Here is a 16,722-nt window from a genome sequence, read left to right on the forward strand (position 1 = left end):
CACATTGTCACCAACACAGCAATTCTCAAGGTCAGTGCGGGTTTTTGAGAAGTTTCCCTTCAGGTGATTGCTGTGTTAAGTGTGGTATCTGTTTGTGAGGACTCAGCAGGAAGCCTTTACAGCAGTGCCCCCTGCACAGTGAGAGGCGACTGTTGTGGTCACCACTGTGGTCGCCACTGGCATCTGCTCCTTCATGTTTTCCTTTGCCTCTCTCTGAGCTCCTCATTAGTGTAGTATATTCTTTGAAAAGCACAAATGTTCTACCTGTGGAATTTAGTTAATCCTCACAAATCTCTTCAAATGCTGGCCAGAAATTCAGGCATTGTGGTTTTGTTTTGTTTTTAATTAATAAATTTAATTTTTAGAGTAGTTATTAGGCTCATAGCAATGTTGAGTGAAAAGTATAGAGAGTCACACCCATATGTTCCCATCCCCATGTACACACAGGTGTCCCTGCTGTCACCATCACCCAGCAGAGCCGTGTGCTTGTTTCAGCTGATGAGCCTGCCCTGACGCATCATCATCACCCACAGTGAACAGGGGCATACAGTAAAATACTATTTAGCATTAAAAGGAATAAAATTCTGATATATGCTATAAAATGGATAAACCTTGAAGACATTATGCTAAGTAAAACAACCCAAATATTCTATATGATTCTACTTATATGAAGTTCCTGGTCAAATCCCTTTCTTCATAGAGACTGAAAGTGGAGTAATGGCTACTTCCCAGGGGCTGGGGGAAGGGGCAGCGAGAGGTGGTGTTAAATGTGTACAGAGTTTCATTTTGGAATGATGAGAGAGAGTTGGAGTAGACAGTGACAAGGGGGGCACATTAGCACACGTTGAAGTGTGCCTAAATGGTTAAAAAGTTACATTTTATGTTTTGTATATTTTACCACAAAAAGACCCCCCTAATTTGACATATATTTGGATCTGAGTAATCCACCTCCATATTAAAACTTAAATGGAAGAGGAGCAGCAATAGTTACATTCTTACAAAGAGCCTGGTGTGTGTTCATTCCATCTTCCCAGCACCCAAAACCAGGCAGCTCCCCTTAGCATCTCCAGTTTTCTGGGAGGAAGGGCGAGGAACTTGCCCAGGCTCATGGAGCTGGTAAATGGTAAAGCCAAATCGCTCTTGGACTCCTAGAGAGAAATTGTACCTTTCCACGCTGCGGGCCTGGCACTCGGATCCTGACGCTGCCCAAACGCAGCCGGTGCTGAGGTGCCCGCGGCTGCTGCTCCTGCGTTCTCTGGGCGCGAACCTGGGAGCTCTAAACTTGAAGGAGACCTGGGACCTTTGAGCAGTGAGGGGCAGATTTTTCTAAACTCCCTGTGAGGTATTTGCAGACTGTTACACACTTACGTGTGCCTTGCATGGAGACCCTCTGGGATATGCTTAATTTTTTTTTTATATTTATTTTCTTTTATTAAATCATAGCTGTGTACATTAGTATGATCATGGGGCACCATACACTTGGTTCATAGACCGTTTGACATATTTTCATCACACTAGTTAACATAGTTTTCGTGGCATTTTCTTAGTTATTTTGCTAAGACCTTTCTTTACATTCCACATTTACTAGGATTCACATATACCCTTGTAAAATGCACCGCAGGTGTAATCCCATTAATCCCCCTCCCTCCACCTACCTCCCCCCTCCCTCTACCTCCCTCCCCCCTCCCTCCTCTCCCTTTCCCCCTTCTCCCTATTCTTAGGTTGTAACTGGGTTATAGCTTTCATGTGCAGGTCCTACATTAGTTTCATAATAAGGGTGAGTACATTGGGTACTTTTTCTTCCATTCTTGAGACACTTTACTAAGAAGAATATGTTCCAGCTCCATCCATGTAAACATGAAAGAGGTAAAGTCTCCATCATTTTTTAAGGCTGCATAATATTCCATGGTGTACATATACCACAATTTATTAATCCATTCGTGGATCGATGGGCACTTGGGCTTTTCCATGACTTAGCAATTATGAATAGGGCTACAATAAATATTCTGATACAAGTATCTTTGTTATGATCTGATTTTTGGTCTTCTGGGTATATGCCCAGTAGAGGGATTACAGGATTGAATGGCAGATCTATTTTTAGATCTGTAAGTGTTCTCCATATCTCTTTCCAAAAGGAATGTATTAATTTGCATTCCCACCAGCCGTGCAAAAGTGTTCACTTTTCTCCACATCCACGCCAACATCTCTGGTCTTGGGATTTTGTGATGTAGGCTAGTCTCACAGGAGTTAGATGATATCTCAAAGTAGTTAGTTTTGATTTGCATTTCTCTGATGATTAAAGATGAGCATTTTTTCATACGTCTGAAGGCCGTGCGCCTGCCTTCTTCAGAGAAGTTTCTCTTCAAGTCCCTTGCCCAGCCTTGTTCTTTTCTTACTAATGCGTTTGAGTTCTCTGTGGATTCTGGTTATTAAACCTTTGTCAGAAACATACCCTGCCAATATCTTTTCCCATTCTGAGGGCTGTTTGCATGCTTTACTTACTGTGTTCTTGGCTGTGCAGAAGCTTTTTAGTTTGATCAAGTCCCAATAGTGTATTTTTGAAGCAGCTTCAATTGCCCGGGGTGTCCTTCTCATAAAAAAAATTGCCCAACCCATTTCTTCAAGGGTTTTCCCTGCACTCTCTTCTAATATTTTTATAGTTTCATGTCTTAGGTTTAAATCTTTAATCCAGTGAGAGTCTATCTTAGTTAATGGTGAGAGGTGTGGGTCCAGTTTCAGTCTTCTACAGGTTGCCAGCCAGTTCACCCAGCACCATTTGTTAAATAGGGAATCTTCCCCATTGAATGTTTTTAATTGTCTTGTCAAAGATTAAATAATGGTAATTAGCTGGATTCATCTCTTGGTTCTCTCTTCTGTTCCAGACATCTACTTTTCTGTTTTTGTGCCAGTACCATGCTGTTTTGATCACTATCAATTTGTAGTATAGTCTGAGGTCTGGTAGCGTGATTCCTCCTGCTTTGTTTTTATTTTGGAGTAATGTCTTGGCTATTCGAGGTTTTTTTCTGATTCCATATAAAACAAAGTATTGTTTTTTCAAGATCTTTAAAGTATGACAGTGGAGCTTTAATGGGGATGCGTTGAAATTATATATTTCTTTGGGTAGTATGGACATTTTAACAATGTTGATTCTTCCCAACCATGAGCATGGTATATTTTTCATTTGTTAACATTTTCAGCTATTTCTTTTCTTAGAGTTTCATAGTTCTCTTTATACAGATCTTTCACGTCCTTTGTTAGATAAACTCCCAAATATTTCATCTTCTTTGGCACTACTGTGAATGGGATAGAGTCCTTAATTGTTTTTTCAACTTGACTATTTTTGATATATATAAAGGCTACCAATTTATGAATGTTGATTTTGTAACCAGAGACGCTGTTGTATTCCTTGATCACTTCTAAGAGTTTTGCAGTAGAGTCCCTAGTCTTTTCCAGATATACAATCATATCATCTGCGAAGAGCGAAAGTTTGATATCTTCTGACCCTATGTGGATACCCTTAATCGCCTTTTCTTCCCTAATTGCGGTGGCTAAAACTTCCATTACAATGTTAAAGAGCAATAGAGACAATGGGAAGCCTTGTCTGGTTCCAGATCTGAGGGAAATGATTCCAATTTAACTCCATTCAATATGATATTGGCTGTGGGTTTGCTGTAGATGGCCTCTATCAGTTTAAGAAATGTCCCTTCTATACCAATTTTCTTAAGTGTTCTTATGATGAAGGGATGTTGGATGTTATCAAGAGCTTTTTCTGCATCGATTGAGAGAATCATATGGTCTTTGTTTTTTAATTTGTTTATGTGCTGTATTACATTTATAGATTTACGTATATTGAACCAGCCTTGAGACCCTGGGATAAAACCGACTTGGTCATGATGTATGATTTGTTTGATATGTTGCTGGATTCTGTTTGTTAGGATCTTGTTCAATATTTTTGCATCTATATTCATTAGTGATATTGGTCTATAATTTTCTTTTCTTGTTGGGTCTTTTCCTGGTTTGGGGATCAGGGTGATGTTTGCTTCATAGAACGTGTTGGGTAGTCTTCCTTCTTTTTCTACCTTTTGGAACAGGTTGAATAATATAGGTACTAATTCCTCTTTAAAGCTTTGGTAGAATTCTGACGTAAAACCATCTGGTCCCGGGCTTTTCTTTTTGGGGAGATTTTGTATGGTTGATGTTATTTCCGAACTTGATATGGGCCTGTTCAACATTTCCACTTGATTTTGGTTAAGTCTTGGAAGGTGACGTGCTTCCAAGTAACGGTCAATTTCCTTCAGATTTTCGCATTTCTGAGAGTAAAATTTCTTGTAATATTCATTAAGGATTTTTTGGATTTCTGAGGAGTCTGTTATTTCATCTTTGTTATTTCTGATTGATGAGATTAGAGATTTTACTCTTTTTTTCCTGATTAGGTTGGCCAAAGGTTTATCTATTTTGTTGACCTTTTCAAAAAACCAGCTTTTTGGTTTGTTGATCTGTTATATTATTTTTTTGTTTTCAATTTCATTTAGTTCTGCTCTGATTTTGGTTATTTCTTTTCTTCTACTGGATTTGGGGTTGGAGTGTTCTTCCATTTCCAGTCTCTTGAGATGTCCCATTAAGTTGCTTACTTCCTCTCTTTCCATTCTCCTGAGGAAGGCTTGCAGTGCTATAAATTTCCCTCTTAGAACTGCCTTTGCGGTGTCCCAGAGGTTCTGATAGTTCGTGTCTTCATTGTCATTTTGTTCCAAAAATTTGGCAATTTCCTTCTTGATCTCATCTCTGACCCAGCTATCATTCAGCATAAGGTTATTTAACTTCCATGTTTTTGTACGAGTATGCAGATTCCTGTTGTTACTCAGCTCAAGTTTTATTCCATGGTGGTGTGAGAAGATGCATGGAATAATTTCTATTCCTTTAAATTTACTGAGGTTAGACTTGTGACCTAAGATGTGATCGATTTTGGAGTAAGTTCCGTGGGCTGATGAAAAGTATATGTATTCAGTTTTGTTGGGATGAAATATTCTGTAGATGTCTGCTAAATCTAAATGCTGGATGGTTAGATTTAAATCTAGAATTTCTTTACTCAGCTTTTTGTTGGAGGATCGATCCATCACTGCCAAAGGAGTGTTAAAATCTCCGACTATTATAGAGTTGGAGGAAATCAAGTTGCTCATGTCTGTTAGAGTTTCTCTTATAAATTGAGGTGCATTCTGGTTGGGTGCATAGATACTAATAATTGAAATCTCATCATATTGAGTCTTACCCTTAACAAATATGAAATGACCATTTTTATCCTTCCTTACTTTTGTTGGTTTAAAGCCTATTGTATCCGCAAATAAAATTGCAACACCTGCTTTTTTCTGGTTACCATTTGCCTGAAATATGGATGACCAACCTTTCACCCTGAGTCTGTATTTGTCTTTTAAGTTAAGATGTGACTCTTGTATGCAACAAATGTCTGGCCTGAGTTTTTGTATCCACTCAGCTAACCTATGTCTCTTTAGAGGGCAGTTTAAGCCATTCACATTAATGGAAATTATTGATAAGTTTGGTGAAATTTAGGGTATTGAGTTCTTTGAAAGTCCAGTGTGCATTTTTAATCCTTTTGCCATTGTGGAAGTTGGAGTTTGATCAGAAGTTTCTGAGTGAGTTTACTTTTGTAGTAGAGGATTGGGTTGGTTATTATGGAGGATAGGTCTGAGAATATCCTGAAGAACTGGTTTGGTTATGGCAAATGTCTTTAGCATATGTATGTCATGAAAGTATTTAATTTCTCCATCATAAATGAAACTCAGTTTAGCTGGGTACAAGATCTGGGGTTGAAAGTTATTTTGCTTGAGGAGATTAAATGTCGATGACCACCCTCTTCTGGCTTGAAAAGTTTCAGCAGAGAGATCTGCAGTCATTCTAATGTTCTTCCCTTTGAAGGTAATAGATTTCTTTCGCCTGGCCGCTTTGAGCATTTTCTCCTTCATATTAACTTTAGTGAAGTTAATTATGATATGCCTCGGGGATGTCTTATTGGGGTTGAGTTGTGCTGGGGTTCTGAAGCTATCTGTTATCTGAATTTCAGGTTCTCTAGGCATGCCTGGAAAATTCTCTTTCATAATTTGATGCAGAAGGGCCTCTGCGCCCAGTGAGGCCACTTCATCTGTTTCAGGAATTCCTATGAGATGGATATTTGCCTTCTTCGAGTTATCCCACAGCTTTCTGAGTGAGTGATCCATTTTTGCTCTCCATTTCTCTTTCTCTTTGAGAGTTTGGGAGTGTTCAAAGGCTTTATCTTTGATGTCGGAGATCCTTTCTTCTGCTTCGTCCATTTTGTTGCTAAGGGATTCTACTGTATTTTTCATATCTTTGAGGGCTGCAAATTCTTGTTTCAGTGTGTCTAAGTCTTTGGTGGTTTTGTCTTTAAATTTGTTAAATTCTTGAGACAGCTTTTGAATTTCTCCACAAATTGCTAATTCCATTTTGTTAATCTTGTTTGCCATCCAAATTCTGAATTCGATTTCTGACATCTCAGCCAGTTGTTTGTTAATGGGATCTTCAATTACATCTGCCATATCTTTCCTTCGGGGGGAGGGTTTGATCTATTCTGGTTATTCATGTTACCAGAGTGTTTCCGCTGATTCCACCCCATAATTGTTTTACTCCCTTTGATTTTCCTCTGGTGTTTTTTTGAGAACCCATACAGTGCTGTGGCCTGAGAAACTGGGGCCCTGTTTGGTGTAGATGGGCTAAGTAGTTCTGTCTTGTTTTCAGCAGGTTTCTATTTGACCCTAGTGAAATAGTTACTCTGGGGTGAAGTCTCAGCTGTGGAGAAATACCAGCAATTATGTCACCCCACCCACCACAGGCAACAAATGGAAAAGGAAAATCAAACCTTCCTACAAAAACACACCCAGGGAAACACCTGGATAGTCCCCAGGTGAGTGGCTCACTTCAAAAGGTCCAAATCAATTGTTTCAGTCAGCAGCTGCCTCGGGTGGGAGAGTTCAAGAGGTTGCTGGGAACTGGATCACAGGGGTCTGGTGACTGCTCTAATATGGCTTGCTCCAGTGCTGCGTGGAGTCAGGAGTAGCCACCCAGTATATAGATCAGTCTGGGAAGATTGATGCTTCCTTCCCCACCTGCAGCTCTGTCATACCCAGTCACTGCTAGCCCCACAGGGCTGTGACCCAGTCAGTTGTCTGCAGTAAGCAGATACTCCAGAGGTTTGCACCTGCCTAAGTCACAGGGTAATCTGTTTCTGCTCATCTAGGCCACTACTCTCTGTCTTTATCCAGCAGGGGGTCGTGTGGCCTGTCAACCTTGGGCACTTGATGGAGGCTGGAGGTGTTCACTCAGTTCCAGCCCCACCCTTAGTTTATGTTACTGGGTGAACGGAACAACACTGTGGGAGTGTGTTTCTGACCGTGCTAGATTCCTCTGCAGAGGAGAGGCTGATTTGAGTTCCCAGAACCTGTGCCTCAGGCCCTGTCTTTGCTCCTGCGGGTTTGTATTTGCAGCACGATTAGTTGTCAGCTGTAGCCTCTTGGCCTCCTTTGTCTATAGGCTGGTGATTGCCTGAGGGCCAGGTGCGTCTTAGGCTCAGTAGAGCGGTCCTCTGGATCAGTCCCACCCTGGGAGTTTCCTGGCTCTGTGGGTGTGTTTTCTAGTCCCTGTGTTCCACCCACGTCAGTTCCGCCTCAGGCAAACTCTTTACTCATGGGGCCTGTGTTTAAGTCCCAGGTCTGTTTTGTGGTGGTTGCCATCTCAGAAGATGCTCGGCCTCATCTGGTTGCCCAGGGAGACAGGAGGAGAGGCAATGGGATGTCTGGGGGTGGACCTTATTTTTGCTGAAGATGGCTGTTGCTCTGCACCTCGGGGCACCTCTGGTCCAGGGTGATTCCCTCTTAGCTGACTGTTGTCTTCTCAGTCCTTTGCTGCAGAATCAGCACTGGCCAGCTGTAGTCCAGGTCCTGTCTACACCTCTCGAGAGTTCACCCAAGAATCTGGACTCCTGGGGGGGGGGCAGGTTTCCAGATCATGGAGTGAGAGTGGAGGGGAGTGCTGGGAGCTCAAGAGTTGCAGGTTGTAACCCCAAGCTCATTGAGACCAAATGAACAAATAAACAGATACAAAGGTTACCAGGCACATGGGCCCATAGATACAGAAACAGACAGAAACACATAGACATACAGGCAACACCCACGACAACAGCAATATAAAAGCAACTGCAATAAAAATAGTGATAATCGTAAAATCATTGAAAGAAAGGAGAAAAAAGTGTTGTTAGTAGAAATGTTAAAAGAGATGAAAGAAAAAATTAAAATTAGAAAACATAGAAATAAAAAATATATATATATAAAAAGTAAGTATAAGAAATTATTGAAAACTCCTCCAAGAAAATGGTGAGGAAAAAATAGAACAAAAGAAAACAAAAACAAACAAAAAAACCCCAAGAAAACAAAACAAAACAAAAAACAAAAAAGGCACCAACTACAAAAACATTCTTTTGTGTAGAAATATACCTATATATATCTATATGTCTGTTGTAGAGATCAACTTTCGTAGGAATATTTTCATACTGCAGGCTTATACCTGATTTGCAGTTTATACTGTTACCATGGTAACTACCTTCCATGGCCGATTGCCATTTTGGAATTTCTGTAAAAGTTTGTCACCTAAGAATTGTGTAACCTCAGCTGTACTTTTCCAGACAGCAGTTGCGACCAACCTTGCCACTCAGAGCAGGTGTCCACGCTTCTTAAGTCTTTCCACTCTGTTCCCAGGTTCTCCTGCAAACTGGCGACTGCAATTGGCTGTGGGGAGAGTGGTGCTGGGTTCGTGCGGTCGCTGGCGGGTTTGTGACTGTAGCTGCTATAGCTGGTTCCCGGGGCTGAAGCTGAGTTCATGGCTTTAGCAGCTGTAGCAGGTTCCCGTGGTTGGAGCATTCAGGAAAATTATTCTGAGTTTTATTGTTCAGAGTTTCCCTTTTGGATCGGCACCTGCCAGTTCGCAGTGCAGCCTGAACTACCAGCCCCCTCCAACACCTGGGGGATAGGTGCCCGCCCTTTTGGGTAGTTCAAAATGTTTGTTTCCTGGGCAGGATCCCTTTCCTTCAATTGTACAACAGGTTGCCTAGCTCCCCATGGTTTTGAGTGGCTCTCCTTTCGGATGCCTACCTCATTTCAGGAGTAAATATTTGTCAATTGGGTTTTGTTAACATTTACAAGCTGCTGACCTCCATAGGGGAGGGGCCTGCTGGCCCGCACGGCTGAGCAGAGAAAAATCGCTACACCAGAGTCTGTGGTTTTAAATTACCCCTCATATATAGCAATCCGCCAGTTTGCTGGGCATCTCCAGCTGTCTCTCCACTCCAATAATCCACACACAGGGAAGGTCCAGACCCCCTTTCCTCTCACCTGATGGCTTGGGAGAGGTGGGCTACACGTCTGTTCTGTCTGCCATCATGCTCCGCCTCCAGTCACCATCTTTTTTAAAGGCTGCATAATATTCCATGGTATACATATACCACAATTTGCTAATCCATTCATGGGTCAATGGGCACTTGGGCTGCAATAAATATTCTGATGCAAATATCTTTGTTATAAAGTGATTTTTGGTCTTCTGGTTATATACCTAGTAGAGGAATTGCAGGATCAAATGGCAGGTCGATTTTTAGATCCCTAAGTGATCTCCAAACCTCTTTCCAAAAGGAACATAGTAGTTTGCATTCCCACTAGCAGTGCAGAAGTGTTCCTTTTCTCCACATCCATGCCAACATCTGCAGTTTTGGGATTTTGTTATGTGGGGTACTCTTACTGGAGTAAGATGATATCTCAAACTGTTTTTGTTTTTTTTTTAAAGAGAAAGTAAGCTTTATTTATGCAATTATAAGGCATTTAAAAAACAAACTTGAGCCTGGCAATCTTCCCAGAGTGGTAAACCAACAAGGGCTTTGTTCTTTTATTATTATTATTATTATTATTATTATGATTAAATCATAGCTTTGTACTTTAATGCGATCATGGGGCACCATACACTGGTTTTATAGACTTTGACGTATTTTCATCACTCAAAGTGGTTTTTTTTTTCAAAGTGGTTTTGATTTGCATTTCTCTGATGATTAAAGATGATGAGCATTTTTTCATGTGTCTGTAGGCCATGCACCAGTCTTCTTCAGAGAAGCTTCTATTCAAAACACTTGCCCACAATGAGATCACTTGTTCTTTTCTTGTTAATAAGTTTGAGTTATCTGTGGATTCTGGTTATCAAACCTTTGTAAGAGACATAACCTGAAAACATGTTCTCCCATTCTGAGGGGTGTCTGCTTGCTTTACTTAGGTGTTCTTGGCTATGCAGAAGCTTTTTAGTTTGATCAGATCCCAGTAATGTATTTTTGGTGTTGCTTTAATTGCCCAGGGGGTCGTCCTCATAAAGTATTCTCCCAGGCCAAATTCTTCAAGAGTTTCTCCTGCACTCTCTTCAAGTATCTTTATAGTCTCATGTCTTAGGTTTAAATCTTTTATCCAGTGATAGTTTAAATCTTTTATCCAATGAAAAAGTTTAAATCTTTTATCCAATGCAAACTACTGAGTTTTTGTTAATGGTGAAAGGTGGGGGTCCAGTTTTGGTCTTCTACAGGTCACCAGCCAGTTCACCCAGCACCATTTGTTAAATAGGGAGTCTTTCCCCCAACTGAAAGTTTTTGATAGGCTTATCAAAGATCAAATGATGATAAGTAGCTGGTTTCATCTCTGGGTTCTCTATTCTGTTCCATACACCTACCTCTCTGTTTTTGTGCCAGTACCATGCTGTTTTGATCACTATAGATTTATAATATAGATTGAAGTCTGGTAGCATGATTCCTCTTGATTTGTTTTTATTTATGATAATGTCTTGGCTGTTCAAGGTTTTTTCTGATTCCATATAAAATGAAATACTATTTTTTCCAGGAATTTAAAGTATGACAGTGGTGCTTTAATAGGGATTGCATTAAATTTGTATATTACTTTGGGTAGTATGGACATTTTAACAATGTTGATTCTTCCCAGCCTTGAGCATGGAATGTTTTCCCATTTGTTAACATCTTCAGCAATTTCTTTTCTCAGAATTTCATAGTTCTCTTTATGGAGATCTTTCACATCCTTTGTTAAGTAAATCCCCAAATATTTAGTCTTATTTGGCACTACTGTAAAAGGAATAGAGTCCTTGACTGATTTTTTAGCTTGACTATTGTTGGTATATATAAAAACTACTAATTTATGAGTATTGATTTTGTATCCTGAGATTCTGATGTATTCCTTGATCACTTCTAAGAGTTTTGTAGTTGAGTCCCTGGAGTTTTCCAGTTATAAAATTATATCATCAGTGAAGAGTGAAAGTTTGATCTCCTCTGATCCTATTTGGATACTCTTGATCGCCTTCTCTTGCCTGATTGTTATGGCTAAGGCTTCTATTATAATGTTAAATAGCAGTGGAAACAATGGGCAACTTTGCCTGGTTCCTGATCTGAATGGAAATGTTTTCAATTTTACACCATTCAATATGATATCAGCTGTGGGTTTGCTGTAGATGGCCTATATCAGTTTAAGAAATATCCCTTCTATGCCTATTTTCTTCAGGGTTCTGATCATGAAAGGATGCTGGATGTTATCAAAAGCTTTTTCTTCATCAATGGAGAGAATCATATGGTCTTTGTTTTGTTATATGGTATATTATATTTGTACATTTATAAATATATGTTGTATTATATTTGTGTGTATATATATGTATGTATACATATATATGTATTGTATGTATGTATACATATATATGTATTGTATACATATATATGTATACAAATATTGGTATTTTCTCCAGATTTTCATATGGAGAAAACTCCGAGAATAGAGTTTTTTATAGTACTCATTAAGAATTTTTTGAATTTCTGAGGTGTCTGTTGTTATTTTGCCTTTATCATTTCTGATTGATGATATTAGGGATTTTACTCTTCTGTTTCTGGTTAGGTTAGTCAAACGTTTGTCAGTTTTGTTAATCTTTTTGAAAAACCAACCTTTCGATTCATTGATCTTTTGAATAATTCTTTTATTTTCAATTTCATTTAATTATGCTCAATTTTGGTTATTTCTTTTCTTCTGCTGGATTTGTGGTTGGGATGTTCTTCTTTTTCCAGTTGCTTAAGATGGCCCATTAAGTTGTTCAGTTCCTCTCTTTCTGTTCTCTTGAGGATGGCTTGCCATGCTATAAATTTCCCTTTTAGGACTGCCATAGGTTATGATAATTCATGTCTTCATTGTCATTTTGTTCCAAAAATTTGGTAATTTCCTTCTTAATCTCATCTGTGACTCAGCTATCATTCAGCATAAGTTTATTTAGCTTCCAAGACTTTGTATGAGTATGAAGATTCCTGTTGTTGTTGAGTTCAACCTTAATTCCATGATGGTCCAAGAAAATATAAGGAATAATTTCTATTCTTTTAAATTTGCTGAGGGTAGACTTGTGACCTAAGATGTGATCAATTTTGGAGGATGTTCCATGGGCTGATGAGAAGAATGTGTATTCAGTTTTATTAGGATGAAATGTTTTGTAGATGTCTGTTATGTCCATTTGTCGTACAGTCAATTTAAGTCCAAAATATCTTTACTTAGGGCGGCCCCTGTGGCTCAGTCGGTGAGGCGCCGGCCCCATATGCCGAGGGTGGCGGGTTCAGGCCCGGCCCCGGCCAGACTGCAACCAAAAAATGGCCGGGCGTTGTGGCGGGCGCCTGTGGTCCCAGCTGCTCGGGAGGCTGAGGCAGGAGAATCGCTTAAGCCCAGGAGTTGGAGGTTGCTGTGAGCTGCGTGAGGCCACGGCACTCTGCCGAGGGCCATAAGGTGGGACTCTGTCTCTACAAAAAAAAAAAAAAAAAAAAATCTTTACTTAGTTTAATCTTGGAGGATCTATCCAACATTGCCAAAGAGGTGTTAAAATCTCTGACTATCATGGTGCAGGAAGATATCAAATTGTTAATGTCTGTTAGGGTATCCTTTATAAATTGAGGTTGGATGCATAAATGTTAAAAATTGAAATCTCTTCATGTTAAGTGTTTCCCTTGACAAATATGAAGTGACCATCCTTATCTTTCCTTACCATTGTTGATTTAAAGCCTATCGTATCTGTGAATAAAATTGCAACACCTGCTTTTTTCTGATTTCCATTTGCCTGAATTATAGATGTTCACTCCTTCACCTTGAGTCTATTTTTATCCTTTAAGGTAAGGTGAGACTCTTGTATGCAAAAGATATCTGATCTGGGCAGTGCCTGATATCAGTGGGTATGGCACCAGCCCCATATACTGAGGGTGGTAGGTTCAAACTTGGCCCCGGCCAAACAGCAACAAAAAAATAGCCGGGCATTGTGGCAGGTGCCTGTAGTCCCAGCTACTCAGGAGGCTGAGGCCAGAAAATCACCTAAGCCCATGATTTGGGATCTATCTATCTATCCATCCATCCATCCATCCATCCATCCATCTATCTATATATCTGGTCTGAGTTTATGTATCTAGTCAGCCAACCTATGCCCTTTAGAAGGCAATTTAAGCCATTCACATTAATTGAGAGAATTGAAAATCATGATAGTGTTTTGGGTGTCATGTTTTTCAACTGTCTAGTGTATATTTTTAGTCCTCACTTTACTGCGGAAGTTAGGTTTTGTTCAACAGTTTCTGTGTGAGTATCCTTTGGCCATGGACCATTGTGCTGGTCGTTATGGAGGATGGGACTGAGAATATCCTGGAGAGCTGGTTTAGTTATTGCAAATTTCTTAAACATCTGAAGTATATCATTAAACTATCTGATTTCTCCATCATACATGAGCTTAGTTAAGCTGGATACATGATCCTAGGCTGGAAGTTATTTTGTTTTAAAAGATTGAAGGTCGAAGACCAACCTCTTCTGGCTTGGAAGATTCTGGCTTAGAGATCTGCAGCCATTCTGATATTTCTCCCTTTTTATGTAATGCTTTTCTTATGTCTGTCTGCTTGCAGAATTTTCTCCTTTGTCTTAACCTTGGTGAAGTTAATTACAATGTGCCTAGGAGATGCTTTATTTGGATTGAGTTGTGCTGGGATTCTGAAACTGTCTGCTATCTGAATTTCAGTATCCCTTTCAATGCTTGGGAAATTCTCCTCCACAATCTCTTGGATTAGAGCATCTGTGCCTTTAGGACCATCTTCTTCTCCTTCAGGAATTTCTCTAAGATGAATGTTTGATCTTTTGGAGTGGTGCCACAACTCTCTCAGGGATAGATCTGTTTTTGGTTTCCATCCGTCTGCCTCTTTGAATGTTTGGGCATGTTCAAAAGCTTTGTCTTCCATTTCAGAAATCCTTTCTTCTGCCTGCTCCACTCTATTACTGAGGGATTCTACTGAATTTCAGACATCTTTGAATAATTTTTTCATTTCACTGAGCTCTGCTAACTGCTTTCTCATTATGTCCATATCCTTGGTAAATTTGTCTTTGAATTAATTTACTACTTGAGATAATTTTTGTATAACTTTTTGGATTTCAATATCCATCTTATCCTCCAATTTATTCATCCTATTTGCCATCTATATTCTGAATTCTATTTCTGACATTTCAGCCATTTGTTTATAAATGGCATCTTCTGACATATCCCTTTTATCATTCTTTGGGGGATTTGATTTACTCTGATTATTCATGTTGCCAGAGTTCTTCCTCTTGTTCCACCCCATGTTTATTTTCCATAGTTTGAGTATTAAAACTGGAAGGGTGTGATGGAATTGGAGATTCCAGGAATGTAGTTAACTAGCCCTTTACCAAAGAGCAGGGATTAGTGATTCTGGGTTTTTCCTTACAGCCTTATAAAGGTCTGTTTCAGACCTGCAGCTAGAGACTCTGAGAACCAAATTGGTGTAACAGGGCTAGCTGGCTCTGACTTATAGTCAGCCAGCCACTATCTGATCCTATTGATAAGGCTAAAATCTCAGCTAGGGGGATATACAGGAAACTGAGATTCCCCCACCTCCACCCCTTCCCAGAAACTATTTCAGGAGAAGTCGGTCCCTCCCAGTTCAATACAACCTTGCTTCAACATTAGAGGGTCCTCGGGTGGACTGCCCAAGTTGGCAGTTCCAAAAGCAATTATCCCCAGGCAGTACAAATCACTGCTGAACTGTGAGAGTTCAATCAGTGACTCTGGCAGTAGGGTTCCACAGACAGCTTGGACCCAGAAACCCAAGATGCTGGAGTTTGGCTCTCTCTGGTGGTCAAGGGGTTGGGAAGGCTCACCCAGGCCAAGTCAGGCCAAAGGAATTAGTGCCTCATTCCCTGCCCTATGCTGTAGCCTTGCCCCACCCTTGGTAATCCCAAAGGGCTGTGCCCTGGCTCCCTTCAGCAGGTGGAAGTGACAGGGATATCAGCCTGCCTGAAACAAGGGGGATCAGTGCCTCCTCTGTGTAATACTCTGCCACCAGGGCAAACTCATGGGTCTGAAGCCCGGCTCTCTGTAGTGTTCAGTGGCTTCTGGGGAACACACCTGCAGTCATGGTCCCTGGATGTGTTTACCACTGTACATGGGCAGGCACTGCCATAGGGCATATTTTGCACTCACCAAGTCAGTCAGTGTCTCTGACCTGACCCCACTCTGCCAGGGGCAGATACCACTACCGGGTGTCTTTTGTGCTCACATTGTTGTGACTCTGTCCCAGCCCTGCCCCAGGCTGGTGCCATCCCCTTGTGTAGTCTCAGGGATTTTGTGTCACTGTCTCTGCTGAACTCTGTGGTGAGCCAGGTATAACTAGAGCTCAAAGAGAGTGTGTCTCTGTCCCAGACCCACCGAGGCTGGTGCCACCACTGCACGTACTATTGTGGAGTTTGCAACTCTGACCCGGCTATGCTCTGCTGCAAGCCAGGTGTATTTGAGTCCACAAAAGCTGTAACTCTGACATAACTCTGCCCTGTGTGGGTGCTGCCATTGTGTGTATTCTCATCTCAGTCCCAGCCACATCCTGCCCAGATAGGTACCACCACAGGCATACCCCCAACTCACAGAGCCTGTGTTTTTGTTCCAGTTCTGCTCTACCCATGGCTGTGCCTGGGGTAGAGACCTCCCTCTGGTTACCAAGAGAAACAGGAAGTGCTTCTCCAAAATACAACCCAGGGTGTGAGCCCTGTTGCTGCAGCCATCACCACACCCTGCTATGGGCCATGTTACTCCCTCTCCTGCTTGGTTCCCTTGCTCCCACTTTACACTCATTTTGCTGTTTTAGCAGACTTGTAGCAGCCCACACCATGCCCTTATCTCTCAAGAAATTGCCCAACTTTCTGGACTCTGCAGGGGACAGGCTTCCAGACTGTGGGGTGGGGATGGAAGGGTGGGCTGGAAGCTCAAAATTTTGGGTATAACATATGTTCAGTTTTATTCCTGGTGGGAGAATGCCTAGGCTCATAAGAGGGATCTCTCTGGGGAATGAGATCTGGCTTTTAGTGACTCTCTCCCATGGGATAAAAAAAAAGATCTGAATTCTGCTCACTTGTTTGTAGAAAGCTCATGGTGAGCTGTTCTCATGGGGAAGGGAACTCTTATCGGCTTGGTGATGAGTTTTGTACCTATAGTTTGTTTCCTTGGGGTTACAGCTCACCTCCGCAGGGGTGATGTGCACTCCTCAATCTTCTCTCCTGTGTCAGCTCCAAACCATCAGCTTTCTTGAGAAACTTCTGTCCTTTATCTATC

The sequence above is a fragment of the Nycticebus coucang genome, chromosome 9, assembly GCF_027406575.1.
Source record: "Nycticebus coucang isolate mNycCou1 chromosome 9, mNycCou1.pri, whole genome shotgun sequence".
NCBI classification, from domain to species: Eukaryota; Metazoa; Chordata; class Mammalia; order Primates; family Lorisidae; genus Nycticebus; species Nycticebus coucang.